Here is a 26,822-nt window from a genome sequence, read left to right on the forward strand (position 1 = left end):
GAGAAAGGTCAGCGAGAGGTGATCCAGTCAACACCACAAAGGGTTTTTATGGAGGATGTTGGATAAACATGTGGTAAAGCATGAGCTTCTTGCTCCTATGAAAGGATGGCTTTGTTTTTTGGCAGGATGGAGGCTGCCCTCATAACCCCAATTTATAGCCAGATTGGAAAACTCTCCCAGAGTAGAACTGGTTTCCATGGGAACACCCTGGCTGCCAAATACTCAAGAATCAGGTGCATAGAGCTTGGAGTAGATGTCCAGGGAAGAAGGGCAGGTTGGGTGAGGAAGTTGGTGGATGAATTCTCTTAACTTTAGCTTCTAAATAGTGGGTGACTCTTTAGTAAGACTAATTAGCAACCCACAGTGTTCCTCTCTGCCCTCATTGGCCAATGTTCAGTTTTTCAAGTATAAAAATGGGCAGATCTTCAGGCAGAGTCACTCAGCTGGTTAATGGCAGAAAAACTGGGACAAGAAGTTCCCAGGCAGGAGACTGTCATGCTGTGCCATATGGCTTGGCACATAGTTCCATCCAAAAATGTGCTTTCTTTCTTGATAGCTAAGACTTTCATTCTCATGGGGTCAAATAAAATAATTTTTCCAGAGGCATAATTCTTTATGCATTGCGTATCAGACAAATCACCCAGCTCCCATTTTCTCAGTTTTGGGGTTTGGCCAAGTTGATTTATTTTGAAAAACACTGCATTGCAGAACCATTCTCGCTACTTTCTTCTTTATCTGCAAATTTTTGAATATCTAAATGAACTTGGTCCCTGCCAATTTAGATATGATTTAGCTGGAAATTTTTAATCTCTTCTATTTTTCATCCTGTCTCCATTAAGTGATGGTCCATAACCATCATTTAAACATAACTTTTAGTTGGGGGTTAAAATATGCTTAGGGAATTGCCATGAAGTTTGATTTCTGTTTATTGTATTTCTGTGTCTTTGATAAAATTTGGAAACATTCCCAAAGATCTTTGGGTATTTGGTAGGTTTTAAAAATTACATAAATCAATGAATGAATCTGGGTCTTAAACAGAATATCTCCTACAGGAGAGGAAAAAAAACCATGAACCAGGCTGAGCTTCCTGACTTTTGCCTTGATGCACAGCCCTCCATCACTCAGCTCAGGTCTACCAACTAGAAGCACTAAGCAGTGCTTTAGAAATGCCACCCAAAGTGTGCCATTAGCCACAACAAAATCCCTGATCACACCTTAGAACTCCTTTACCCTCACAGATGCCTTTGGCTGGAATTCTAGAAGAAACTACCAAATTTCAGAACTCATCCTGTCATCCTTTAGGTGTGTGATAAGAAGAAATGCTTGCTTTGATATGAGGAAACACAATCTGCCTTTACTCAGAAGGTGTATTGTATAAACTCACATGGCCTACAGTGGTATGGGGTGGACTTGGGACAGGAAATACTTTCTGAGCCCCTGCTCCGTACCAGAGATTAAGCTAGACACTAGGAAATAAGATGAATCTCCTCTGTCCTCAAAGGGCCATGAGACATGTAGTTAAATAATTATAACACAAGGCAAAATATAATGCCTCAAACAGTACAGAATGTTATAGGATTAACCAAAAGGAGGGGAGTTCCCGTCGTGGCTCAGCGGAAACGACTCTGAGTAGCATCCATGAGGACACAGGTTCGATCCCTGGCCTCGCTCGGTGGGTTAAGGATCCGGCATTGCCGTGAGCTGTGTTGAAGTTCTCAGACATGGCTCGGATCCTGCATTGCTCTGGCTGTGGTGTATGCCAGTGGCTACGGCTCCAATTCGACCCCTAGCCTGGGAACTTCCATATGCCATGGGTATGCATATGGAAAAAAGACAAAAAAAAAAAGACGAAGGAGAGAGGCTTCTACTGGGGAATAATCAGGAAATAGTATTTTAGCCTCAAAAGTGGCTTTTGACAGATCAAGACGAGGGTCAAGGCAAGCCAGACAGAGGGGACGGCATAGGGTGTGTGGGGGCGTCTGTTCCAGTCCCTCAGGAGGAGGCAGGGGATGCAGGAGCTCGGCCTGGAAAAGTAGCCTGGGGTCAGGTGGTGCAGGCCCTGGAATGGCCTAGTCTCACGTTCAAGGTGCCCTGACAGAGAGAGTAGATTTTCCTGGCATCCCCCCCCTCACCCAGCCCCCTGGCTTCATTACCTACATCCACACTGGGCTCTTTGTCCAGATGGGACATCTCTTGACCTGTCAACCTGTTCAAAGAGCTGCTGTAAAGTGGCACTTACTTTTTGCTAAGCAGCTCTGGGGACTAAAAAGAGACAGAGAAGGAAGACTTACTTTGCGGGGAGCCTAACCTTTAAACAATAACAGAGGCACATCTCCGGACTGCTCTCCAGGGGACCCGGGAGGAAAGCCATTGTCTGCAAAGGCCAGAGCAAACGTGGACGCATAAGGGGAGCCATGGGAACATAAGTGACCTTTGGGACCCTGGCTGTGGCCTGAGAATGGCTCTCAGGTGGCCGTGCTCCTCAGGGGAATGAGGTCAGCCGTCTGCACTCTGGAGGACGAGGCCCCTTAGGTCAGTCTCCAGAAGTCATCTCCCTCATTCTCAACATCTGTGTTCTCCTTCCGAAAACTGCCTGAGAGGTGGATGGGGTGGCTCTTTGATGGGCTGCCCTTGGTTTGCTCACACCTCCCCTTTCAGCATCACCCTTTTCCTGCTAAACAGAAGAAAGACACACATCTCTGAGCACCCCACACCTTACCACACACAGGGCCGCGGTGTGTGAAAAACAGGCCCCAAACAACAGCACCAAAGAAAACTTCAGATCTAAGGGAGAAAAGTCCCAGGAGAGCAAAGCAAAGGGAGTTTTCTGGAAGGAAGTCCTGATGGGGCAGTGCCATAGTCACCCGTGCAGCCCAGCCTCAGTCTGAGATAAGAGTGCTACCAAAAAAAAATTTCCTAAATGTATAATAGTCAAGTAAACGTTTTTTCTTTCCTGTCAGAAATCGATTCTGACTTGTCAGCTACTTTGGCAGTGAGGGCTGACTTTGCCCCTAAAGAGATACGGAAAGCATTTTTCATAAACTGGGTGAGCTTCATCTGCAATTATGTAAAACACAGAAAATGTGTGGGAAAGTTCATCCTTTACACGTGAAATTGATGATACAAATCCAGATATCAGCTTTAAAATGTGAGGGGGGACATGACTGTTCAAAACTATCTGCAGGAGGTTATGAGCAAAGTCTGGGGATCCCTGGACCTTCCACTTCTCTATCACTAGCGGGTGTGGGGGAGTTGGTACAAACTGCTGAGCTGAGGTTCTACCTTTGACCTGCAGGGGGCAGCATTGGCAAAACGTTAACAGGCTGAAAAGGATGTGTGCGCACCCGTTCTTTCTAGGCCATTTCCTGGTTTGCCTTCAGACAATTTCCATTAGAATAATGAGCTTTAGCATTTGTGGACCTGAGTAGGGAGTAGCTGTTTGATCAAAACCAAAATCCCTGTGTGAGAAGGCATTTCTCCAGAGTTGAAACAATAGTTTTGGGTTTTTTTAATTTTTTTTTTTGCCTTTTTATTCATTTATTTATTTTGGCCATTTTCTTGATTTCCAGAGCCTGACAGTGCCCAGTACTGAGTGCTCAAATAAATGTTTGATGGTTGGACAGTCATGCTGCTTCCAGCTCCAGGAAAGCTTTTGGTTAAACATGCAAGACAACTGGGTGTCACAAGACTCCCAGGCAAGGCTCACCCATGTCCCTAAAAGCCCACCTCACTCAGATTGCTTGAGCTAGCAGTGCCCAGAAAGGGCAGGCACCATCTGTAATTAAAAAGGACCTTGGGGAGTTCCCGTCGTGGCGCAGTGGTTAAGGAATCCGACTAGGAACCATGAGGTTGCGGGTTCCGTCCCTGCCCTTGCTCAGTGGGTTAACGATCCGGCGTTGCCATGAGCTGTGGTGTAGGTTGCAGACGCGGCTCGGATCCCGAGTTGCTGTGGCTCTGGTGTAGGCCAGTGGCTACAGGTTCGATTCGACCCCTAGCCTAGGAACCTCCATATGCTGCGGGAGTGGCCCAAAGAAATAGCAAAAAGACAAAAAAAAAAAAAAAAGGACCTTGGCACTGGCTGACACGCAATGGCCTGAACGTGGCTATAGCTGTTTACAGTTGTCAGTGATTCCAGGAAATTATTTTCTGATGCCATTTCACTAAGGAAATCATGTGATTTCCTTATAGCCAGTTAATTATTGGCTGGTCTTGAATAAATGGTTACACTTAAAGCACAGGTGAAATATGTAGGAAAATAATGCACGGCTCCCATTGACCCCGGCTGTGTCAGGCACCGAACGCTTTTTCAGAGAGAGGTGAGTCAGAGAAGGAAGATGAGGTTAAAAGAAAAAGCATGAAGTAATGGTTTTTGACTTTGAAAATCCCAATTCCTGTTTCCAACAATATGTACTCTCCCTGTGATGCCCCCCTCCCATCCCCAGTAAGTGGCTACACTTTTGTTTTTGGATATAAAAACTGCCTTCAGGCAAGTTTGAACTTGTGTTGGTTGTCTCCACTAGGGCCTTTGAATACTTGTTTAATTGGAACTGAAATAGAATGGTTTGCTCCTGGTAGAAGGAATTCCAGCATTAGGGACAGGGGTGGGAAGTGGCTTTTCCAGAGGGTGGGGTCTGTGGCTGAGACAGCTGGGCAGGTGTGAAAGGAGCACCACAGGTGCCACTCAGCCCTTCTGCCCACTTTGCCTGCACCTGGGCTCGGCCCAAACAGAATGTCAGTGTCAAGGGACCTGCTATGTTCAAGGGACTGAAAGTTACAATATCATCTACAACAATAAAAATCACAAGATTGCTTTCTACTACCAGCCCTCTTGTGTCTTCTAAAATTGGGAGCATCTCAAAGAACTTACATGTATGCCTGTGTCTGTCTGTCTGTGTATATATATATGGGTGTGTGCTATGTATAGAATGTTAGATATAAATATATTTAAACACACAATTAACTGAAAAAATAGAAGGCTTACTCTATCAGGAACTGTATATCCTGCCAGGAAAGAATCTGTCATCACCCCCCACCAAAGGCAGAGTTACTGATTAAATGCCCATGTTCATATGACATCTGCCTGAGCATACAAAACAGCCTGCAGCTCTCGCTGAGTTTACCATGTGTATTACGCACTAGCGTGGGTCCTTCCATAAAGGCAAAGCAGACTGAGACGTGAATGGCAAGGGCTGGGCTGTTGGCCAAATTAATACAGACACACTCACTCTATGGTTAATAGAGACAAGTGTCCACCCTGCGGGATATCATGGCCTTGGCTGTGCCCTACTTCTTCATTTCATGTAGGCTGGTTATGAGCCTGACCCACTGGTAAGCTGACTTACTCAGGCACTGGCTTATTCCAGACTAAACCACTGGCTTTCTATTTCCAGATGATAACACCAAATGCAATGGGCTGAATATTTATGTCCTCCAAACATTCCTCTATTGAAATTCTAACCTTCGTTGTGATGGATTTAAGAAGTGGGGCTTTTGGGAGATGGCGTTTTTCTTGCATGGTCATGAGAGGAGAGTCTTCCTGAACGAGTTTAGTGCCCTTGTAAAAGAGACCCCAGAGAGCTTCCTCAACCCTTCTACCACGTGAGGACACAGCAAGACGACAACCGTCTATGAACTAGGAAGCAAGCCCTCGCCAGACACTGAATTTACCGGTACTTTGGTCTTGAACGTCCCAGCTTTCAGAGCTGCGAAAAACACATTTCTGTTGTGTAAGCCATGCAGCCTGGGTATTTTTGTTATAGCAGCCAGAACAGACTAAGACCCAAGGAAAAGAAAGGCAGCGTTTATTACACACAGGCGCAACGTGTAACAATGCTGTCATCCTGGTACTGAAGAAAGTGACCAAGAAACCGGTGAGCTGAAAAGTTATTGGAAAGCTCCCTCCAGTTTACTGTTAGCTGGAAAACTCAGCCCTAGCCCACCTTTGCATGGAGCTGTTGCCAGGGGGTTCTCCAAATCAAGAGGGTGAGAGGAAGGAGGGAGCAGAAGACACTATCATCCATGGTCCACAGGATTCTTACTTGCCTCTCTTCACCCCCAATGTGTGTTCCAGAGGATCAGCCCCAGAGCTGCCAGAGCGACAGCATCTGAGGCTCTCAGGAGGGAACTTTCGAGATTAAAACCTATATCCTAAGCCTCAGGAGCAGCTGGGCCAGGCTCTGCCCAGGATAACACATGCTCCCCACTTGCCCAGGAGTCCAGGAGCCCATCCTCCAGGCACTTCCTTGGTGACTCAGATCTCAGGAGGCTTGGTGACCCTTGGGATGATAATGGTTTGGAACCTTGTGACAAACTAGCTGAAAAGGAAAAAAATGTCAGCCCCATACACCCCTTCCCCAGAGGAATTGTATGTCTCAGAAAGAGTTTCTAAAGAATACCACATTGGGGCATTCCTCTCGTGGCTCAGTGGAAATGAATCTGACTAGCATCCATGAGGACACAGGTTCAATCCCTGGCCTCGCTCAGTGGGTTAAGGATCCAGCATTGCTGTGAGCTGGCGTGTAGGTCACAGACACAGTTTGGATCCCGTGTTGCTGTGGCTGTGATGTAGGCCGGCAGCTACAGCTCTGATTGGACCCCTAGCCTGGGAAACTCCATGTGCTGCAGGTTCAGGCCTAAAGACCAAAAAAAGGAAAAAAGAATACAATATCGGAGTTCCCACTGTGGTACAGTGGGATCAGTAGCGTTTTGGGAGCATTGGGTCACAGGTTCGAATCCCCAGCCCAGCACAGTGGGTTAGGGATCCAGTGCTGCTGCAGCTGCAGCTTAGAACATGACTGTGGCTTGGATCTGATCCCTGGCCCGTGAACTCCACATGCCTCAGGGCAGCCAAAAGTGGGGGCGGGAAGAATACAAGTATCAAAGAGATGACCAGACACAGACCTTGAGCTTCGTGTTTTGATTTTTACTTCCCCTTCCCCTCAGATATTCATGGTTTCCCTTACAGTCTCAAAGGGAGTCTGAAAGTCACCCAAGTTCTTAAAACAAATCCAATTTAATTATTATCATATTTAGACAAATTAATGTACGTCTTAAAATATTTCCAGAAGAGGATAGGAAAGGATCTTTCTTACACAAATTAACAAAAATCAAATGATTGAACTCATTAGACCACCTATTTATGCCATAGGTGCAGCCGAAAATAAAAGTGAAAACGAATGAAGATTTACACTTTAGATAAGTAGAGGTTAAAAAACAGAGTTCCGGAGTTCCCGGCGTGGCTCAGTGGTTAACGAATCCGACTACAAACCACGAGGTTGAAGACTGGATCCCTGGCCTTGCTCAGTGGGTTAAGGATCCGGTGTTGCCATGAGCTGTAGGTCGCAGACCGCTCGGATCCCGCGTTGCTGTGTTGTAGGCCGGCAGCTACATTGGACACCTAGTCTGGGAAGCTCCAAATGCCTCAAGTGTGGCCCTAAAAAGACAGAAAAAAAAAAAAAAAGGCACAGAGGCGGGATCAAGATGGCAGAGGCATATGACGCGGAGCTCATCCTCTCCCACAAACACATTTTAAAAAAACACCTCCATGCAGAACGGTTGGCACAGAAGGTCTATTGGACGCTAGAAGAAGACCTCAGGCCTCCAAAAAAGGTGAGAGAGAGAAGGGAAAAAGGGGGTCAGGTCGGGACCAGCACTCCTGGCAGGGAGCTGTAAAAGGGCAGGAATCCGCCCCCTGGGAGGCCGCCTAACTGAGGGGGGAATCACCCAGGAAGGAGGGGGAGCCCCAAAGCCTCGGAGAAAAGCGCGGCAGCGGGGCTGAGGAGAGCAAAGCAGAGAGAGAGCGGCTCAGAGCACCACCGCCGGGGGCTCGCGGTGGGACCTGGGCGCTGAGACAGGGCTTCGGAGGTGAGTTTTGGGGAAAGGACTAGGGTTGGCTGGGGGTGCAGACAGCCTGCGGGGGCTGGGGAGGTGTGCGCCGCAACTGAGGGGGCAGCGGGGAGAGAAGGCCTGGGCTCGTGGGAGCAGCTCTGCAGGGAGGGCGAGAGGAGGAGGGGCAGGACGGCCAGAGCGATTTCTTTCTCTGCGCCTGCGCGGGCTCCAGGTGGTGAGGATGCCTCCTGCTTGGGATACAGGGGCTGGACCAAGCTGCCATGGTCATCTCGGACTCCCAGGGTGGGCAGGGCCTGCCACCACTAAGGTTCCTGTGAATAGGCACCACCTGCGGCCCCAGGCACCTTCGGGATTACCACCGAGAGCAGCCGTGGGACCCACTGCCCTCACTCCCTGGGAAGGCACATGGCCACTGTTGCCCTACTGCGGGCACTGTCCACACCGCTCTCCAACCACCCATCTCCTGATGGGTCCTCACCACTGCCAAAGGCCTGGCAACCAGGGAGCACCTACAGGTGCTGCCCATTGCCTCCACCTCCCTAAAAACACTCAAAAGCTCTACACCTGCACACCCCTATCAAGGGGCTAATGGCCTGCAGACACTGAGGAAAGAGAGAGCAAGTATCCAAACCAAAAGCAGTCTTCACTCCAAGAAAAGAGTAAGCCCTCACCAGCTACCCAGGGACCCTCCCACCTATAAACAGCCCTCTAAGACTACAGTGGATAATTGTTTTCCCCAAACTCACAGAGTAAGAAAAATATAAGCAAAGTGAGGAAGCACAGCAACCATTCCAAGTTAAAAGAACAGGAGAATTACCCTGAAGGAGCAAACAATGAAACAGACCTTAGGAAATCGGGGGTGACCTCAGTAGGCACAGCCTTGATTTCCTTCCCATCACCACCCCTGAGATGTGGAAATTGAATGAACATCCTCACCGGGGCCATCCACTCAAACAAGCAGGTGACTGGGAGGGGAACTTCCTTACTTTATGGTCAGCAAAGTCAGGTGTTGGGCTGCCTTCTGGCACATCTGATCAAAGGACAAGATCATCCAGGCGGTGGGTCAGGCTGTTTTCTTGCAGGATGCTGTGGCTGGCTTGTCTAGATGCAGATGGTTTTGATCCTTTGGTGATACCACTGGAGCCTGTGCTAAATCCAGGAAGCCAGCTCATTGAGATCTTGGGATGTTAGATTAAGCCAGACCATCAGAAAGCTGCCTTTGTGCACCGTATTTTCTTAGCCTCTCCTAAAAGTGCCAAGCTAGTTCTGAACTAGCTTTTCATATACTGCCACTTTTTTGCGTCAAGGAAATTTATGTGAACATTTCTATGCTAGCCACTGTCCTGGTGCTGCGGATGTGACTCAATCCAGCTGACAGCACTGATCCCTTTTTTCAGGTGTATTAGGAGAAATGTCTCAGAAAAAGGTATGTTTCTCCTGAGTGTTAGCATGATTTCTCTTCCAGGCATTATGAATCTTGTAACTCATGAAATTTCCCCCTTTTCTTTGGATGCTGAGAAACTCAAAGCCAAATATGTTGCCCTCTTCTGACAACTTGTACAGGACTGCAGAGCATGCATTTTCTGTACGTACTTTGCACTTGGGTTTATCTTATTTTCCTACCTTTGGTTTCCTTTTGCCCTAATTGCTTCACCTCTAAGTGTTTGTTTGTGTTTTTTTTTTAATCACATTGGATGTATCCTAAAGGTTACCTATATTAGTCAGAGTAAGCCTACTACAGTCAAAAATGACTCCAATGGGAGTTCCCGTCGTGGCTCAGTGGTTAACGAATCCGACTAGGAACCATGAGGTTTCGGGTTCGATCCCTGGCCTTGCTCAGTGGGTTAAGGATCCGGTGTTGCTGTGAGCTGTGGTGTAGGTTGCAGATGCAGCTCGGATCTGGCATTGCTGTGGCTCTGGAGTAGGCCGGCGGCTACAGTTCCGATTCGACCCCTAGCCTGGGAACCTCCATATGCCTCGGGAGCGGCCCAAGAAATGGCAAAAAGACAAAATAAATAAATAAAATAGACTCCAATATCTCAATACAGTTAGAGGGTTGACCTCTCACTTGCCTTAAGTCTAGAGCAACTGTTACTTGGCAGTTCCTCTCCATGTGGAACCCAAGTCCATCAGCTCCGCCATTTTCAACTCATAGCCCTAGAGTGTCTATAAGAGACACATAGAAAGATAGGAAGCAGATCAGATAACTGACTCATTCAACCTGGAAATGACACACACCATTTCCACTCACATTCCTCTGGCCAGAACCAGTCACCTAGGTGCAAAGCTTCTGGGAAATATTGTTCCCATTTGGGCCACCTCTTTACCAAAACAACTCTCTAGGGCAAGGAACATGAATCCTTGGTGGTCAGCCGTACTTTCTCTGCCACTCTCCCTGAATTCCTTCTTGGAACAGTAAACCCCAACTAACTCTGTAGACTTTAGATAAAAAGGAAATGTGTTTTCTCCCTGCCAAAGAACAGGACTATCAAACAAGAAATAGCCACAATTGTGAAGGTGTATGGGTGGACCCTATGCTGGACATTGCAGGTGGCACAAAAGTGTGAGTTACATTGTTCTTGCCTTCGAGTTGCTTATAGTGTTTCATGTGCACCTTCCACACTTGTGCTTCCAAGGCTGGGGAGAGACGTAGCAGCCCTCCAAATCATTCTGTCCTAGAGACATCATTGTACCAGTTCTCTTTCCTGCCTTCATCAAACTCTAAAAAGGGAAGGGTCAGATGCAGCAAGGTAGCTCTGTCTGTGGAATAAAAGGAAGCTCTTCCATTGCAACCTTTAGGGTGGCCAGTGGAAAGTAAGGAGACAAGGACTCTTCATTTCTGCCCTTGGGTAAAGGCTTTAATTCCCTCCTGCCTGTAAATTGGAGATAATGATGTTTGCCGACCTTGCCTTCAGAATTAATTAGTGGTTGTGTTGCACTTTTTGTCTACAGATGAAAGGCTTTTTTGTGTGCTTAGTGCATCATCGCCATTTCCATTATCATCATCACCGTCATTACCTTGTGTCCTGAAGATAAAGTGATGGAATTCCCACACAAAGTTTCCAAGAGACTTGACCTCTCTAACCTTTTCAACCTTCTCGTCTATGCTTTTTAAAAGAACTAACCCATTCTTCCCTTCTTTGTAACTTTGCTCTCAAGGACTGAGAAAGTGAGAGTTAGAAATAACTCTTAATTTCTTAGAGACCCATGTTTCATGCACCAGAACTTGACGGTGACTTTCTCCTGGCAATGGAACCTAAGCGTTTCAACCATACCTTCCATCCAGATGTAAGAGATATTTCAGAAGCAGAGGGGAGGGGAAACATTTAGACGAACTTTTAAAAAAAATCTCAGTACTCTTCAAAAACCATTTCACTTTTTTCTTTCATGACATCTCACTGTATAAATCGATCTTTTCCATTTACTTGATGTCGTTATAAGAAGGAGTATTATTTCCCCTGAACTAAGTACCCTGGACCTCACTTCCTTGGGAGCTTATCAGTTTTTGGACTTAGTAAAAGTTCAAATTCTGATGTGAAAACTGGAATCTACCTGGAGAATTCTCAGGGCTTTGGACAACATCCTACTTTTGAAAATGGAGCTAGGACCAGAGGTAAAGTGGACTGTGAAGTGATCAGAGCAGAGCCAAACAAATAGAGTCAGATTATCAGAGAAGAACCTAAGGTTTCTCTGGCACACAGATTTAGTGTTCCTGATCCAGTACCAAATGGGTACAATCCAATGGTAACCTTACTAGTCCTTGTTCCTGGGACTAGTTTAACTGCAGCCTTGAGACCTCGGGGAAGCTATTAAGTGAAGTCATTTGCTAAAGCAATGTAATCCTTTCCCCTTAACATTGATGCAAGTACTTCTTTATTCTTTCTAAATTAGCATTGAAATGTGAATGATGGTCAGGATTGGAAGAGCTGGAATGACTCAGCCACCCCTGTGATTCCAGGCCCAACGTGTCTTGTCTCCAAGTGAGCAATGACAGGTTGCACAAGAGGATTGAAATTTTGATTATGAGTTCTTGGTGACTCACAGGCTTAGTCAGCCAGTAATGATAATAGAAAATACATTTACACCTCTTCCTGTGTCCAGGTGTTGTTTTATTCCCTTTGGATGAAATAAGTCATTTAATCTAAAAATGATCCTAGGAAGCAACTTCTATTATTATCCCTACTTTAAAGATGATGAAACTGAGGCAGGAAGGGTTTAAATCCAAGCTTTCATGGCCAGACAAAGGCAGAGAGAATTTGAACCCAAATTGTCAATACTTAGAACCATTCAACTGCCATGACTCTATGAGTGCCCTTTTCTGTGTGGTGTAGCATTTCTCTGTGTTAGGAAGTCTATCCCTATTCCTAGACTGAATTGAAATCATTGATTTTCTCCCCAAGTTGGAATGTTCATACCTGGAGAAAACCTGGAAATATGACCAATCACAAAGCAGGAAATAGGCTGGAAGGCAATAGGATGGATGCCACCTAGTGACCATGAGGGGCAGGTAGAAACACATGCTGATGCTGAGGGTTAAAGGTGGGAGCTGAGTGCATGGGTCCACTGCTTCCATGGCCAAGACTGGGTTGGGTTTTTTGTTTGTTTGTTTGTTTGTTTTAACTACTCTAAGCCAAGATGGGAGATTTCTGTGGCTGATGAGAAAATCTCTCAGAAAGTAAAACAAATCAGCAAAAAGGTCTTTTTCACAAATGGTGCTGAAATAACGGATATCCTCAGGTTAAAAAAAATAATAATCTAGGCACAGATTTTACACTTTTTACATAAATTAACTCAAAATGTGTCATAGACCTAAATGTGAATGCAAAATAGTACAGCCGTTTTGGAAGACAATTTGGCAGTTTCTTGAAAAGATAAACACAATCATATGTCAACTATATCTCAGTAAAGCTGGGAAAAACCACACAAAAACAAAACATAGCCTTGCCATAAGATTCATCCGTCATGCTACCAGGTATTTACCCAAATGGGTCGGAAACTTGTGTCTACACAAAGACCTGTAACAAATATTTATAGCAGCTATATTTATAATTGCCAAAACCTTGAAACAACCAAGATGTCCTTCAATAGATGGGTAGATGGGAGTTCCCATCGTGGCGCAGTGGTTAACGAATCTGACTAGGAACCATGAGGTGGCGGGTTCGATCCCTGGCCTTGCTCAGTGGGTTAAGAGTCTGGCGTTGCTGTGAGCTGTGGTGTAGGTTGCAGACGCAGCTCGGATCCAGTGTTGCTGTGGTTCTGGCGTAGGCCGGTGGCTAACAGCTCCGATTAGACCGCTAGCCTGGGAACCTCCACATGCTGCAGGAGCGGCCCTAGAAAAGGCAAAAAAAAAAAAAAAAGGATAGGTGAATAAACTGTGGTATGCCAGATAATGGAATATCATTCATTGTTAAAAAGAAATGAGCCATTAAGCCATAAATAGTTATATGAGGCAGACTCTTAAATGCACGCTGCTAAGTGAAAGAAGCCAATCTAAAATGGCTATATACTGTATGATTCCAACCATTTGACATTTGGAAAAGGGAAAAACTATAGAGATAATGAACAAAAATCAGTGATTGCCAAGGGCTTGTTGGAGGGAGAGAGGGATATAAGAGGAGCAGAGGTGATTTTAGGACAGAGAAACCATTCTCTGGGACACTGTGATGGTAGCTACATGACATGTGTCTGTCAAAACTCATACACCTGTACGACCCCAGAGAACTCTAATGAAAACTGTGGACTCCAGTTAACAATAATGTGTCAATATCAGTTCATCAATTATAGCAAATCTATCGCACTTCTGAGAACTACTATTATGAGAGAAACTGAGGCAGAGAATGGACAGGAAAGAGGGCATATGGGAACCCTTTATACAATCTGCTCAATTTTTCTATAGGTAAAATTCCTTTTAAAAGCAAAGTCATAATTGGGGAAAAAAGATCAAGAGGGGAAATATGAAAGACAAGAAAGAAGATTAATTTAGAAAAGTCAACACCTGATCCATCATTGTGAAGATACAAGTCCCACCACGGCAGGGAGTTTTCTCTTTAGTTTGCTCTTATGTCCCAAGAGCCTAGAATTGTTCTTGGCATAAAGCAGAGCTCTGTCAAATATAAAACAAGGCTAGATATTGGCACGACATTGTAAATCAACTATCCTTTATTTTTAAAAAATCTAGGTATTTCAGGGAGAAAAAGCAGAGATAATGGAAAGGATAAGTTTATCGAGGAAATAATACATTTCCTGGAAATGAAATATCCTCAGATATAGGACAAATGAGACAAAAAGCCCAACAAGGCACATCAGTGTGCGACTTCATAACACCTGCAATAGGGAAAAGGTACTTCAGTTTGAGAAAGGACTAAGAGGAGTTCCCGTCGTTGCGCAGAGGAAACAAATCCGACTGGGAACCATGTGGTTGCGGGTTTGATCCCTGCCCTCGCTCAGTGGGTTAAGGATCTGGCATTGCCATGAGCTGTGGTGTAGGTTGCAGACACGGCTCAGATCTGGCGTTGCTGTGGCTCTGGCATAGGCCGGCAGCTACAGCTCCAATTAGACCCCTAGCCTGGGAACCTCCATATGCCACAAGTGTGGTCCTAAAAATGTACAAAAAAAAAGAAAAGGAAAGAAAAGAAAAAGAAGAAGAAAGGACTAAGAAAAAAATGGCATTGGATTTTTCCACAACACCAAAAGCTGGAAAGGAATGGAGAAAGGTCGTCAAAGTTTGGGGTGAAATTTTTTCCAACCTAGAATTCTATGCTTTGCTAAACTATCAATTAAATATGAAGGTGAAATAAAGTATTTTTCAGGCCAGCAAAGGCTTTAAAATTTCCTGCCATCAGCTCCTTCTCAGAAAGTTCCAGAAAGATGTGCTCCACAAAGTAAGGAATTAAACCATGACAGAGGAAGACAAAGATTCTAAACAGGAATTCCAACTCAGAGTGTGGGCAAAAGGAATTCCCAGGATGCTGCTGAAGGGAAGTTGGAATCACAGCTGGGCAGCAGATCCACTGAGCCACCAGTCCCAACTGGAGCAGGAGGACAGAAAAAGCTATTTTTTTTAAGTGAATATATGTACATATGCATAATCATATAGATACCAATTTGAGAAATGTCCACACTGGGAGGTGGAGAGTGGATGTGGAAAGGTAGAAAATGAACTAAAGTCTCTCACTCTGCAGTAAAACGTCAGCAAGGGAGTTTCCTTTGTGGCTCAGTGGTTAAGGAACCTGACTTAGAATCCATGAGGATGTGGGTTCCATCCCTGGCCTCACTCAGTGGGTTAAGGATCTGGTGTTGCTGTGAGCTTGGGGTAGGTCGAAGATGCGGTTCAGATCCCAGGTTGCTGTGGCTGTGGTGTAGGCCAGCAGCTGAAGATCCTATTCAACCCCTAGCCTGGGAACTTTCATATGCCACAGGCATGCCCCCCCCCCAAAAAAAAAGGGCAATAATCTTTATGATTGAAAAATTAGTACACTGCAGTATAGCATTTTTGGTTAAAGTATGGTGATAAATACTTTGAAAAAAAATTCATCAGTTTCCTGTAGAGAGGAGGCTTTAGAATGGGGATGGGGAGCAGAAAGCTGGCTCTCTCATTATAAATGAACTTTATAGTGTTATTTGTCTTTGATGACATGTATCATATTGTAAAAATGCAATTTCAATTTCACAAAAAAAGAAGAGGAAGAGATGTTGTAATGGCAGCTCCAAAAGGATTCAAGCAAGGTCCTTCTGGTTGCCTGCTGGTCCTGTGAAGGATGCACAGGAAGTGTGCAGGAACCCATCCCAAAGTCCTCCTCTTTCCTAGAGAGATTCAGAGCCCAGGATTGGAAGGGGTGGCATAGCAGGGTCAGTTCAGTGCATCAGCAGCATCATTTTTGGTCTTCAGTTCTGTGCTCTCTGCATTTCTGAATCCTTTGCATGTTTGAAAATACTTTGTCATACATGAGCACCAGGTTTTTTTGGACCTAAAAAAAACTAGATCCAGGTTTTTCCGGAGTTAAAACATATATGGCTTGTGGAATCCTCTCTAAGAAAAATAATACAAAAGAATATCTATTTATCATTATTATTTAGAATGAGAAAATATAACACAATATCTTACAAAATTTTTAAAGCTGTTAAATACCCAGAACCTAAAAATCCAGAAAAGGGACATGGCATTTTACTAATTAACTACCTGACACACTTCTAAAATCATTTTTTTATATTGTTTTGGATGCATAATCTTTACTCCATGTGACAAAATTTTGTCATATTTTCCATACAGAGAATAGAAAGATAATTCAATCTTTCTCTAGCAAATTTGATTGAAATCTATCTTTTTTACAATTGGCTACTTAAAAAACTTTTTCTGTGGTTTCTAAATTATTATTTGGTAAAGCCAAGTATATTTTTTAAGATCATTGTCCTAAATTTTGAATCTGCACTTTTTGTTCTTTTCATGTATAAGCTACTGCGGACACCTTGCTTTTGCATTATTGCTTTAACTTGCTGCCTGCAAACTCAGAAATTCTGGTAACTGTTATATAAGATTCCTATTAAGGCAGGAAGGAAAAAAATCTAGATATATACCCATGCACACTGTGCATCATAATTGTGCTGCATTTTCAAGTGTATTTGGGAAAGAACTTGCATTTTGACTAAACTTCTTTAAGAACTGAATCTTGTGTTACTGATGATCGGAAGACCGTTCCACATGGAGGATGTTTTTTGGCTCCAAACATTTCAAGTCCTGCTTCTCCTCCACTTCCCTTGCCCTTCCAGTGCCAGATGCCCCAGGAGTCGTTCATGTCATGAAGTGGCCTCTGCCCCCCCGCAGCTTCCTGTCACGATTCCCCGAGATGGAGCGATAGGAGTAGTCCTCAGAAGAGCTCGCCAGCAAAAATCTCCCACGAAACCCAAACCAGATGTGATGCCCGTGGGAACCCACAATGCCACAGCCAGATAGGAAGGCTGTGGAAAGGACATCAGAGTAGAATAAGCAAGTCTTCCCTGATGGTGGTTAAAATATCTCTTGCAAATTTTATTTAAAAAACCATATGAGGAATCCCTTCATGGCTCAGCGGTTAACAAGCCCCACTAGAATCCAAGAGGTTGCGGGTTCCATTCCTGGCCTCGCTCAGTGGGGTAAGGATCCGACGTTGCCGTGAGCTGTGGTGTAGGTCGAAGACGCAGCTCGGATCCCATGTTGCTGCAGCTGTGGTGCAGGCCGGCAGCTGCAGCTCTGATTGGACCCCTAGCCTGGAAACCTCCACATGCTGAGGGTTCAGCCCTAAAATGCAAAATAAATAAATAAATAAATAAATAAATAAATAAATAAATAACCTTACAACCCTGAGAAGCTATATCTAGGATCTCAGAAGGGCCAGTGCAAAAGGGTGCCCTGCAGTTTAATCTTCATTCCCTCTCATTGGTGATTAAACTGGAAACTGTCCAGTGCTCCAGTCCTTCTGCCTTGATGGAAACGTTATCACCTTTGCGCAGAGGAGAGGGGTGGGGGAGGGCTGGCGCCTGACTCACCTGAGCTGACCTTGGCTACGTGGCTTAAGGGATGTGAACAGAGGGCAAAGAAAGATCAGTCCCACCAGTATCGCCCTGGAAGCCCTTTCTCTGCCAGCAGGCAAGGGAGGAGGTAGGGAGGTGGGTGTTGATGGAAGGCAAGAAAGAAAGGAAAACCAGTCCAACTCTCCTGGTCCCCCAAAATTACTAGTAGGCACCAAAGAAGGTCCCTTCTGGTGTTGAATCTTAGTTCCACATCACCAGGGTAATCAATTAATTGATTTTTTTTTTCTAAAAACAGCCATCCCTCCTTTATCTTGCCTGAATTTATGCATTCTGTAATCGTAACCACAACGGATTGCCACAAATCGAACTTTGGATCCGTCTCTCCCACCATCAATTGTAGGTGCAAAAGAAATAAAAATTGATATTACCCAGAGTTCCCACTGTGGTGCAGTGGAAATGAATCTGACCAGTAACCATGAGATTGCGGGTTCAGTCCCTGGCCTCGCTCTGTGGGTTAAGAATCTAGCATTGCCATGAGCTGTGGTGTAGGTCGCAGACATGGATCGGATGCTGTGGCGGGCACCTGTAGCTCTAATTAGACCCCTAGCCTGGGAACTTCCTCCATATGCCGCAAGTGCAGCCCTGAAAAGAAAAAAAAAAATGATATTACTGGTAGGCCAAAGAACATATCATGAGGAAGATTAATGTAACATAATACATTTCTACAGCCAAACAGACATTATTCCTGAAAGTCTGTATTTCTGGCCCTTGGAGGAGCAAACATTTTTAGGGTCTTACTTTGTGCCACTCATATTATCTCCTTTAATCTTCCCAATAATCTCAAGAGGAGGTGTTATTTTTTGTATTTTGCAGATAAGGACACAAGCCCATAGTGAAGTCACCCAAGAATGTTAGGGGCCTGGACAAGATAACACAGTAGCAAGGTTTGTCTGACTGCCAAGCGGTGTGTTCTTACCACCTGTCTTCTCCCACGCTGATAAGCAAAAACCACTCAAAATGTCAAGTTCCCAGGGTGGCCAGAGTCCTCCCCACTAAAGGGCTCGGTGTCCAGACCGGCCACGCTCTGAACATCCGGACCCTGACGAAGGCAAAAATCCTAGCACCCTACCTCCCTGCACTTACAGGGCTGAGCAGTGCTTGGGGGGTGATCCGAACAACTAACCAACATATTATTTTCCACCTTCAGAAGCAAACCCTAAAGCTAAGAACGTTTGTAGAAAACTTAATTTAGAAACACTTTAAAGTTCCATTTTCAACCTGTAGGTGAGGTAGCTTTGGAGGTCAACAGTGCTGAGTTGAATGAGTAAACGAAAAAAAAAAAATTCCTGTCATTTTGGAGCCGCTGTAAATATGCAGAGGAATATTTTTTTACTCTCTACCCCTGGGAAACAGTCAGCCAAACATTTGCTTCCTCTCTGAGTTCTTGTGTCTGAAACGATAGCTGCTATTTCTTGCTCGCGTGCCTGGCTGTTGTTTCAAAATGAAAGGAGAACATTCCCAGCCTGCAGGCAGCTCCCGTAGCCACAGACAGATGGAAATTCTGCAGTCACAGTGGAAAAGGTCAGGGACCCTCCCAGCATGTCCCCCACACTTATGGGGGTGCGTGTATTTCTTTTAAAATGAAACACAAAGACCCAAAGAACCACATCTGTGGTTACAGACTGAAGCACCCTTCTGTCCTGAGGGTGCAGTCCACCGGGGGAGCAGTGCTAGGGCTGAGGAGAGGAAAGGGCAGGACCTTGAGCTTTTTGATCCCATCAAGCTTCCAGACATGTTTCTCAAAGCATAAGCAGTTTATTCTCTTTTTCTCAAAAAAAAAAAAAAAGTTTTTTTTTCTTTACATGAAATGTATGTCAGGGAATGGAGGATGTTGCTTTTCCCCACACCGTCACATGGAGCTGTTTTCTCTCTGCGGTAGGAAGATGTTCTTGACCTGTGGGTGTTGTCCCATAAAAGAGTAAAGGCCATCGTGATGCCAGAGCCAGGCCAGCACATTTCGAATGACTTTTCAAATGACAACGATAATCATCGCATGTGGGTGATGTCATTCTCAAGCGGAGCCCTGTGAGTGAGATCCTCGTCTTTAACCCCGACTTTTTCCTCCGAGACCCTAAACCTCATTCACCACAGAACTGTGAGGCGTCTGCTCCTGTGTCTCCCTCCCTAGTGCCCCCTCATTCCACTCGATGCCCAAAGCTCTCTGATGGCTCTGGGTTGCTCAGAACCCCCAGCGCAAGGCACAAGGGCAGTGACCGCTCTGCTAGTCCATGGCCAGTAGCATCAGCCTCCCCCAGGGGATGCTAGGAAATGTAGCAACCTGGCTCCCAGCCCAGACCTGCTGGTTGGAGCCTGCATCCTAATGGGACTCCCAGTGACTTTCTGGGCACATGTGTATTTATGAAAGGCTGGTCTACCCCCATTTTTATGGGGGTACAGTGAGCTTTGTCACTAACTCACATGTGACTTGGACACATTTCCATGCCTAGTCTTCTCATTTGTGAAAGGAAGAAGCAAAACCATCTCCAGGTGGCTCCAGAATCAGGCCATCCACTCACCTCTGGGTCAAATGAGTCAAGCCCTCCAAGCCTTAGCCTACTCATTTGCAAAATAGCTATATTAAGTACCCATCGGATGAGGCTGTTGTAAAGAGGGAGTGAGAAAATCTGTATTTGTTTTCTATTGCTGCTTACCCCTAGGTTAGTGGCTTAAAAAAAAAAAAAGTTTTTATCTTATGGTTCTGGAGGTCAGAAGTCTGAAATGGGTTTCACTGGGCTGAAATCTAGGTGTCAGAAGGGCCAGGAAGACCTAAAGGAGAATGTGTTTTTCTATGTGTTAGCTGCTTCTAGAGGCTACCCACGTTCCTTGGACCGTGGCCCCATGCATCTTCAAAATCAGTAATGGCCAGGTGAGTTCTCACATCACATTGTTCCAGCCTCTGCTCCTGCCATTGCATCTCCTTCTCTGACACTGACTCCTGCCTCTTGCTTTTGTTTGTAAGGACTCCTGGGATTACACTGACCCAGCAGATAATCCAGGGTAATCAAACCATCTCACAGTCAGCTGATTAGTAACCTTAACTCCATCTACCGCATAATTCCTCCATTGCTATCTAACGTAACATAGTCACAGCCTTTACAGGCTGGGACATAAGCGTCTTTGTGGGCCATTATTCTGCCCACTACACAGCATTAAGGGGTTATTACTGTGCCTGGCAAGTAGTCAACACCCAATAAATATTAGCTATTTTTATCTGTGTTTCTGCCCCACTAGTAAAGGAGCAGAGCAGTGAACTGGTTATGTTTTCATGATGAAATGACCAAGACATTTCCATAGAAGTGTCCTCTGGTTTTGGCTTATCTTACCCTCTACAATTTAGGCTCCTGTGGCTGGATAACCCCCCACCTCCAAACCCAACTAAGGGGTTCCCCCACCCTTAGCCAGCCTCATTTCACAACTAAAGCTTGAGACACTTTCACGTATACACCATGCATGGATAAATCACAGTCTCACAAGGTAGTTTCAGAATCCACTGAACCCATTTATCTGAATTCTCTCCTGCACACCACTTACCCTCTATCGCATTCATTCAGTCATCCACGAAATAGCAAGTACTTCTCACGTGCTAGGGGCCAGAGATGCAACAAGGCTAAGTGAGCTTATCTTGATCTCTCTAGAAGTCTGTGTCCCTGCACAGGTGCCCAGGGAGCTGCAAAGGGCTCAGAGGGAAGCTGGGAGACCCTGGGTTCTCCAAAGCACCTTCAGTCTTTTTTCTGTTTCATTTAGTGGGTTTCTGTGTAGGATTTTGTTTGAAAACAGGGTCCCTTTTCCAGTACCTGGCACACAGTCAACCCTTATAAATAAGTCTCTGTGTGTCTGAACACCCCTGGTCTAGGATATCGAGCTCTCCTCCAGTTGATTCTCCAGGTTGGGTCCCTGGAGCTGCTGACACCCTGGGCTCTGTCCTGAGCCTGGAATCTTGCCTACTTGCCTGCTGTGAGCAGCTGTCCCTCCTCCATCCTTATCAGTCTCGACTTCCTCTATTTTCTTTCCGCTTCTAGGCCCCATGGTTTTGACCACATCTTGTTTTTCGGGCGCTCCTTTGGCCCGTCTCACTGTCTTTCTCTCTCCTGTTAGTGAAATCCTGCTTCCTCACTGTAGTTGCCGTCTCTCAACTCCTGATTTTCTTGCCTTCTTCAGAAAGCAGCTCAAGTCCGGCCCCCTTCCTGGGAGAGAAGAGCAAGTAGCTTCTCCCCCTGGCCAGCCCTGCTCGCCCCGTGCCGCAGAGCTGCCACAAAACCTAACCCCCTCGCACAGCTCCACTCACCCCTGAGGCATTTGAAATGACTAAAATTAAGCCATCTCATCAGTTACTTCCAGCCACTTCTAATAATACCATGTATTTATAGTTCTTTAGAGTTCGCAAAGCTCTGTGACATTATCGCATTTAATTTGAGCCTCAGACGCCCTTATGAGGTAAGCAAGGCGGTGACTTTTATTCTCATTTTGCAGAAAAGGAAAGAGGCTCAGAGCAGACTGGCACTTTGCCCAAAGCCACTGCTGCCTGAAGCGGTAAAACTGGCCACAAGTTGAGATTTTCCCAAGCACAGCGCTCTCTGCATTGTGTGTTCAGCATCATGTCCAAAGATTAAGACGGTTCAGGGCCTCTTTCATTTTTATTTCAGGAATGGATTTGGCAAAAGAACAAGACAGCACAGTTACTCCCAGTTGCAGCTGCTGGAAAGCTTGCCGCGCCCTCCTAGCGTTAGCTTAAGACAAAGAAATCTTCCCGTTTGCATGTCTGCATTTTATATTGTTTCTTCCTCTGACTTCATAGAAAGGAAAGAAGGCGGAAACGTGCACTTCTGTCATTGTTACAGTACTTTAACTGTGCCATGTCACTAGAAAATTAAGCCAGCTTTGTTAGGAAAAACAAGTTTCTTTTGATGAAATAGGGCAGCCTTTTGGAGCCAGTGAAGATACAAAGTTCGGGAACCTTCTCCACAGCACATCCTTGACCTGCAGCAGAATAGAAGGACAGTTAAGATACTGTATCTTAATTCTCTGGTAACCGAAATAAACTTCTCAAGGATACCAAATATTAGGAAATACAGTTGTAGTGTAAACGATCATGAGACAGTCAGCCTCTGTCCTTTTTTTTTTTTCTTCTCTCTTTTTACGGCTGCACCCAAAGCATATGGAGGTTCCCAGGCTAGGGGTGGATCAGAGCTGTAGCTGCCGGCCTGCGCCAGAGCCACAGCAACGCCAGATCCTCCAAGCCGCGTCTGCCACCCACACCACAGCTCACAGCAACGCCGGATCCTTAACCCGCTGAGTGAGGCCAGGGATCAAACCTGCATCCTCATGGATATTACTCAGATTCATTTCTGCTGAGCCACAACGGGAACTCCAGCCTCTGTCCTTTCTTTTCTCTCTGCTCTGCTCTCCTTGGTGGAAGCTGTAATTTTGGGTTGCCCTCAGAACCTTAAAGACACGGTAACTGTTAATATTGGTACCAATAGAAATAACAGACTGCACCTTCAGGGCCAGGCCAAAGGAATGGAAACTATTGTATTCTGCTTGTGGAAAGTGGTCACCCTGAAAGCTGATCAGCTTTCAGATCACCTTTCCCCTCACAGAGTCAGGCCAGCAGCAGCATAAGAAATAAATGGTTCCAAACTTGAATACAAACCAAGAAACACTCCTGAGTCGGGGGCCCTGATTTAAGTTAAAGAACATAGAATCTCTTTCCGTTAAAGGAAGAACCCTGTGGTTTGGGATCAGGAACAGAGAATTTATGTGATTCAGCCATGACTTAAATATATATTCTAACTCTCTCTACTGAAGGGCCCTAGAAACAATGATACCTCAGTAGCAGTAAACACACCTTGACCCCAGATGTTGCTTTCTGAATGCCATTCCCATGCGTTCCTTGGGAAAATGAACAGTTTCATGGCTGGGCTGGAAGAGGGAATACAAGATGAACCTGTGCTATACCAGAAGGTGAAGAAACACTTAAAGACTGACAGGCATATGTAAATAAGATAGTGCAAAGACATGAATGAGTCTTAAATGCATGTTGCTAAGTGGAGAAAGTTGGTCTGAAAAGGTTATATGCTGTATAATTCCATTTTTATGACATTCTGAAAAAGGCAAAACTATAGAGATGCTGAACAGAACAACTTGGAGTGGGAGGGAGATGGAATAGGTTTAACAGGGAAACCAGTCTGGTAAGTAAAGACTGCTGTGATAGTTTCCCTCGTGGCTCAGTGGTTAACGAAGCCAACTAGGAACCATGAGGTTGCAAGTTCGATCCATGGCCTCGCTCAGTGGCTTAAGGATCTGGCGTTGCCGTGAGCTGTGGTGTCTGTAGGCTCCCATCTGGCATTTCTGTGGCTCTGGAGTAGGCCAGTGGCTACAGCTTCAATTACACCCCTATCCTGGGAACCTTCATATGCTGAGGGTGTGGCCCTAGAAAAGACAAAAAAAAGAGAATGCTGTGATAATACAAAAAAAAAATCACGGTTTTCTAACTTCATGCTTTATTGTATGGGATTTTATAAAAGGAAAGAACGCATACATATGCATAAGGTGTGGAATATATAGGAAGAACCAAAAACTGCATGTGTAGATATGTGGAGTTTATAGATGCATGTGGGTAATCACCAATACATACTACAATTTGTTTAATAGACTATTTGATTCAGACCTCACGTTAGATTTTATACTGCATTGTAAATACACTGAATTAAATTTAGTAAGTTTATGTGAATCAAATACATAAAATTTCCCTCTCCTTCAAGTCCTACCCCACTGCTGCAAAAGACTTAAAGTCTCATAACACATACGGGTTATGTCATAACACCTAAGGGTTAGGTGTCATGACACCTTGTTAGGTGTCAAAGACCCTGGGGCACAAGAGGCCAGAAAAGCATTGATGAGGCTAACGCTCTGCTAGGACTTAATCTGAAATCTAGAACCCACTTATAGGGCTTCTGAGAAGGAGGACATTTTGATTTGATGTGACAAAACCCCATCAAATTTCAAGAGCCCTTCCTTCATGTTGCCTGTTGTGAGAATGCCTACAAAGTGTAAAGAGGTGAGATATCACCTAAGGTCCACAGAAATCCAAGTCTGATGCTTCATACTGTCCCTGGGCTAAATCTTACGCTTCCTCACCAGTGTGCTCACTGGGGGCCATGCACACACACTCATACACTCACACTCACGCTCAACACTCACTCACATACATCTCTCCCTTTCCTTCCCAAATACTCCATTCCAAGGCAAACTCTGCATTGCACAATTTATTTCCATTGTCATTTGCCTAAATAAGGGGCCTGGGGCCAAGCTTACAGATAACTGCAGACTTCTGCAGAGTCAGTATTTGTAAGAACCTCTCAAAGTGCCTCTTATCGCTATCAAAATAGACGAAGTCAGCAGCCCAAAAAGGAAGTAAAACAGACAAAGAAAGATGATCTTAAACCGGTGCAAACATCCTTCTTTATTTCTTGTGGCTTCTTATTATCACCACTTTTCTTTGCTGGAATAGCATGAATGTTTTTGTTTTTCATGAGTTGTTACCAGGTATTACCCCGGAGGAAGAATAGTATTTATTTATCACTCTTTATTTCTAAATAATTTCTAAATTTCTAAATTAAAAACTGGAGGATCTTAAAGTGTTGTTCTGCCTCTCTTGCCACAAACTCGTTTGCAATCTCCTTCCAAGATGCTGGTTGGCACCTGTGGATCATGTCTCTTGCACCTTTTACCGGCAAAGAGTCTAAAACACAAACAGAATCTATTGCTTTCGTCTTCCTGGTGAGTCACATAACTTATTAAAAGCATCTCAGTGCCAGGGCAAGCTTGGGTGACTTGATAGTTGATGAAACAGATGGGAAGTTTTTTAAAATTAAGTGAAGGTTCATATGGCCTTATGTTCACATTCCTTTAGCCACCTTCCCTTACAGTTCAAACGCTTACATTAATACCCTTAAATAATGCAAACAATTTGGGTTAGGATACAGAGCAACTAGAGGAATGGAACTGATCATTGGAAACCTTAACAAATACTTAGGGAAAAGATGACTCTCGGTACTCTTTGAAACTGGGGAGTGTTAGAGCAAGGAGAGACTTTTGGGGATTATCTAGCAGAATCCTTTTACCTTATAGAGGAGGAAGCTGGGGGCCAGAGAGGTCTGGCAACTCATGTAAGCCCAGCTATTAGCTGCTGGGAAAACAAATTTTGGCCTAGTGTTTTTCCATTAAATCATTGATTTATATTACCTTTGGATATTTAGACAAAAAATAAATACCTTTGTTAATTAAATTGCATCCTTATTAAATACATAGTGCTGGCATACACAACTCCTAGAAAGAGCAGGGCAAAGGGCACACAGCTGTAGGCCTTAAGCACTGATTTCTGGGAGCATTTAGGCACATTTAAGTTCAATAAGGGATTCAGAAGAAACCCAAGTTCAACATTTTCTGACTTCAATGCAGAACAGATTACACTGGAAACCATTTTGGCCAACAGAGAAGGCAGTCAGGTATTGCCAGGAACAAACATGTTTTCTGCCCGTTGCTCTTGGTGTCAGCTATCTCGAGATACTACTGAAAAGGAGAGGGAGAGCTACAGAAAGGATTCAAGGCCAAGAGACCATTGCAGTTAAGAGACCCATCATTTTGGATAGAGATGGGAAATGGCATCGCCTAATACCTAAGTTACTAAAGAGGGCAGAATAGTGGTCGAGAGCCCTTGCTTTGCATCCTCTGTTTCCTAGTTTCAACCTACACCCACTGTGTTATATTAATCTTACCCATTTTCTCCCACATTATTCTGCTATCGTCAGACTCTTCCTCTTATTTCAGATAAAGAACCATTTAAAATCATTTTGATATTCTCCCATACTTTGCCCAAGTTTGGGCATATAGAAAGCCATTAATTTGTGTATCATGGTTTTAAATTCGGTATCAATTATTTTGAGGCAGAATATTAACTCAGGTAGTCAGTGCAGGAGCATGGGCTTTGATGTACTGTTTGACATGGCCATCGATCAGCATTTGTGGCTTAAGGGCTCCAGGGACTAACATCCCCACAGGCCTTGTTTACTATAGGGAGTGTACCTACGCCCAGATGGATATGAATCCCTAATCCCCTGCGACTCAGTTTGAGGGATGAAAAGGACAAAGAAACTACGAGATTTATGGGACATTTCCACCCCTAAGACTCTATTGGACAAGGACTGACATAGGTAACTAAGCAAGGCTAATGGAAGAAGAGCACATCTCTCTGGATCCCACGTTGGTCCCTCTTTAAGGGATAAAAAACCCCTATAGGACAATAGAGAAAGGGGGCTCTTCTCCCCGTTCCCAGCAACCCTGGGAGCCATCTGCTTTCCTTTAATAAAAACTTTGCTTGCATGCTGCCTGTGTGTTCGCGGAGTTCA

General features: G+C 44.9%; 2 long non-coding RNA genes across 3 annotated transcripts in view; one reads left to right on the forward strand and one right to left on the reverse strand.

Moving 5' to 3' along the window:
* Positions 1-7,504: 7,504 nt before the first annotated feature.
* The window catches only part of LOC125113568 (uncharacterized), a 34,918-nt gene continuing 15,600 nt past the window's right edge, over positions 7,505-26,822 (forward strand). The window contains exon 1 of one of the 2 annotated variants that reach the window (XR_007131493.1): positions 7,505-7,608. This is a non-coding gene — a long non-coding RNA (uncharacterized LOC125113568). Of the gene's footprint in view, positions 7,609-7,634; positions 7,864-26,822 lie in introns of those variants that run through there. The other variant, XR_007131492.1, reaches the window with a different exon arrangement.
* On the reverse strand, positions 21,843-22,766 carry LOC125113569 (uncharacterized). The gene is made up of 2 exons (XR_007131494.1): positions 22,728-22,766; positions 21,843-22,392 (listed from the first exon to the last, which is right to left on the reverse strand). It is a non-coding gene; the product is annotated as an uncharacterized LOC125113569 (long non-coding RNA).

Source organism: Phacochoerus africanus, chromosome 13 (genome assembly GCF_016906955.1).
Source record: "Phacochoerus africanus isolate WHEZ1 chromosome 13, ROS_Pafr_v1, whole genome shotgun sequence".
NCBI lineage: Eukaryota > Metazoa > Chordata > Mammalia > Artiodactyla > Suidae > Phacochoerus > Phacochoerus africanus.